Raw genomic sequence first — 3,997 nt, forward strand, 5'->3', positions numbered from 1 at the left:
TCACGAACACATAGACATCACTGTTTAGGAGCCAGGCCTGCCTTTGAAAGTCATACACATCGCCTACATAATGGCCTGAATCCTGAAACCTTCCAAAAGAGCTGACAATATTGACAAGCCCCTAGCTCTGAGGATCAGCCCCCAGTGTAATATTTTTTTGATTTGTGAAGAGAATCCTCTGTGTTGTTACTATTATCTTTCTGATCTCTCAATTCTGAAGACATGATCAGATCCTTCTCTGCCTTCCTGACTACCCCCAAACACTTTGACATGATGCTTGAACAAGCAATTCATTGTGAACTCTATTCCCATGATTCTGCAGGAGCTGTTCAACTATTTGAGATCCTCCTAGAGTGTCTTGTTCTTTAAAATCACAAAAAGAATTGAACTTCTCGACGATAATGTGATGATGATGTTCCATATACATTAATTTTCTCACGCTTCTTTAATTCTGAATTCTTGGAGACCTGTTGAAGACCCATCTCTGCAAGACCTGGGTCTGCATAGATGCTGCATATCAGCTGGATGCTGATAGGTTCACAGATCATTGAGTCTGGTGCTGGCAATGTCTTTTCACTGAGCATCCTGTTTTCTCTCTTCGCTGCTTTTGGCTCCACTTTAGGACCATTTTCAAGGCCTCTCTGCCACTGCTCCTCACTTAGCTCCTCATACATCCTGTGCAAGGTTTGTACTTCAGCGTCCTTACTGGAGCCAACCTGTAGAACTGTGAAATCGATGAAGTCTGAAGTCACCCTCTTAGCTGGTATTGACTGGCTGAGGATGTCAGGCACCATTTCTTCAGAGACATTTGGGACATCATAGGCCTCGTGAGGGCCTTGACTGGTCAAGGGAAATGGTGGCTTCGTGTTTTCATTGTAATGGGAAGGTACATCCAGATACTTAGAAATCTCAACTGGCTGCTGGCTCTTCACTAACAACCTGTTAGCAGTAAAGTGGTAGCGTTTCAGATGAAGGATAAGGACCCCTGGGAGTCTCCTCAAAGTATATCTGAGCACAGAATTCTTGTTCTTGCATTTCTCACAATTGCGCTCAATTTTTTCAAGTGTAAAGAAAAGATCAAGTGACTTTTGAATCGACAGAGGGTGTTCTTTTGTTCCTTGGTGCAGGTCAACAGAGAGGTAATTACTCACTTCAGTGTTGAGGGTCGCCTCACCACAGGCTTCACAAACAATAGAGCTATCCAGCTCTGTTTCAAAATTGGCACCTACAGGACAAACAAACCTTTGGTGGTGGCATTCCCAGCCTGTGTTGGCGGAGATGATTTCTCAATTTTGTATTCCCTATCAGTACTATACATGGATTTTAGGTTTTCCACATCCAGTTTCATCTGATCTAAGCACTGACTTAAGATCCGTGGGCATTGTTCTGTTCATCGCCCAAGAACGTGTTGCAACCGTGGAAATGGACTTCTTCACATTTATGAGTAACTGTCCCTTGATCTCTACATCTCTGATGCCTTTCAAGACAAGAAGTTGGCTTAAGGACTTGATGAGATCATCACAGGAAACTTTCTCCCATGGGATTCCTTGTGTGAGCAAGTCCTTTGCAAAGGTTGGGATCCCAAAGACAGACTGTAAAATGGAATTCATGTAGCAGATAGTTTCTTAACTGGGGAAACTTTCACGTGTCAAGTGCTCTGTACAAGTGTCAAAAGGAGTCTGCATATTGGTATGTATTGGTCTCCTGGCTATGATGTGATCCACTTGGAAAAACTGTACCATTGAGGTTAGCTTTCCTGCAGGAGTTGGGATTAAATGAAGGCTCAATTTCCAATTGTTATACTTGCCCTGATCCCTTAAATCAGTCTCTCCCCTTTGCTGCTTTTATTCCTAGAGTTGTAGCTCTTGGATTTCTTTTTTGGTTCACAGTTATTTTCTTTGAGAAAGCCCTCAATCATTTCGACACTGGAATTCCTTTTCTTCTCTTTGCTTTGTTTCTTTATTCTTTTTCAACGTGACCATTGGTGGAGTTTGACACTGAACGTGACATCTTCATGGGGAGTGGTGTCTCACTTTCTTGTGTAGCCTTCAAAGATGCACAAGCTGGCTTCTGGTGTTTCCTGAAAAACGGACTGCTGCTTTCAAGAACATGCTGATTCTTCTCTGGTTCCTCGAGTTGTTGGGATTCAGATGGATAAACAGAATCCAGGACAGACTTCGAAGGTTCATCAGCAGAGGAGAGTATGCTGATGAGTAAGGACGTGTCATCTTTCAGGGTTAAGAGCAGACGATGCAGTCCAGCATCGTCTAACCACTACACCTGCAATGTTATTACCCAGCAGAAAAACCCTTCTTCCTTCCAACTTGACTAATAGGAGACGACACTGGCTTAAAAAAATTCAAGCAAACCATTCAGGGTAAGTAAACATGATTATTTATGGAGAGTTAGCGACAGAGTGCTTACTTAGCATACTCAAGTTCCTCAATTCAATCCCAACACTGAAAGAAAATGTCAAAGCCCAAAACCTCCTTGTAAAGTCTTTACTTGTGTTGTCTGTGTCCCTAACAATTCTATATGATTGCAGGGGACTGTGATTCATGTCTGCAATGCATGGCCTAGTGGTAAAGATGGCAACTTCTGAGAACTAGTCTTTCAATCACTCTGGAACCTCTTAAGAACAACCTGGAATCCATAATGTGTGCACAGAGGACCTGGTGCAGACCTGTGAAGCCCCTGTGCATGCTGCCTCAATCTCTGAGTTCACATGAGCTTTGATCCTGCTGACTTTTGATGACCTTGTTTTCTTGGTGTCCTCTATCCGCTCTAGGTCTTACACTCTTTCCTCTTGATCTTCTGAAGGGTTCCCTGAGCTCTGAAGGGATCATCTCATTTGGGGTTGATTGTTCCAAGGTCTCTCACTCTGTAAAATATCTGGCTGGGGGACACTACATAGTTCTTCCCATTTGCTGGCTGCAGGAGATTTCTCTGATGGTTGAGCAAGGTTCTGGTCTAGGAGTGAAGCAGAATGTCATTAGGAGTCACTTCATCATTAACCCTAGTACTAGAAGGGACCCTCATTTTTAGGCAATTTAATCTAGATTTCCTTCATATTTGTATCTATTTTACAAAGTTTCTACTGTATTAGGTTTTTATACGACTCATCAAATGTTTGCTGATATTTGCTGTCTCTCCCCTCACTCTACCCCAAACTCACTCTTCCCTCCCCTTCTCCACTTGATCCTTTCATTCCACCCCTTTTCATCTCTATTTTATTTCCCTTTCCTAAGGATATTAATATGTTCTCTCAGGTTCTCACTCCATACCTAACTACTGAGTTAACAGCTGAGTTAACAGCTAATAGCCACATATAAGCGAATACATAACAATATTTGTTTTTCTGGGTCTGGGTTATCTCATTGGGAATTTTTTTTCAGTTCCATCCATTTGCCTGCAAATTTCAGTGTCTTTGTTTCTTTGTTTTTAGATACAGGGTTTTTCTGTGTAGCTTTGGCTGTCCTGGAACTCACTTTATAGACCAGGCTAACCTTAAATCACAGATCCATCTGCTTCTGCCTCCCAGGTCTGAGCAGAAAAGCATGCACTACCACTGCCTGACTGATTGTTATTTTGTTCTAAGAGTCAAATTATATTCCTTTGTGTAAAAATACATTTTTCATTTTTTCTTTTTCTTTCTTTTGTTTTTCTGATTTTTCAGGCCTGGGTTTTTCTGTTTAACCCTTGCTGTCCTGGAACTTGCTCTGTAGACCAAGCTAATTTCAAACTCAGAGATCTACCTTTCTATGTTCCCCCTCAACAACTGGGCTTAAATGTATGTGCCACCACTGCCCAGAGGTACCACATTTTCTTTATACATTCTTCTGTTGAGGAACATCTAGGTTGTTTTCATTTCTGGCTGTTGTGTACGGAGCAGTGATGAACATGGTTGAGCAAGTGTCTCTGTGCAGGGATGAAGTGTCCTCTGGGCAGATGCCCAAGAGTAGGATAACAGCTGACCTTGAGGTCCATCAGTTTCCAT

General features: G+C 42.3%; 1 pseudogene; it reads right to left on the reverse strand.

Annotated features, from left to right (window-relative positions):
* Positions 1 to 371: 371 nt before the first annotated feature.
* LOC148123446 (ubiquitin carboxyl-terminal hydrolase 29-like) lies at positions 372 to 3,997 on the reverse strand (annotated as a pseudogene).

Source organism: Myodes glareolus, chromosome 1 (genome assembly GCF_982192425.1).
Source record: "Myodes glareolus chromosome 1, mMyoGla1.1, whole genome shotgun sequence".
Classification (NCBI taxonomy): Eukaryota; Metazoa; Chordata; class Mammalia; order Rodentia; family Cricetidae; genus Myodes; species Myodes glareolus.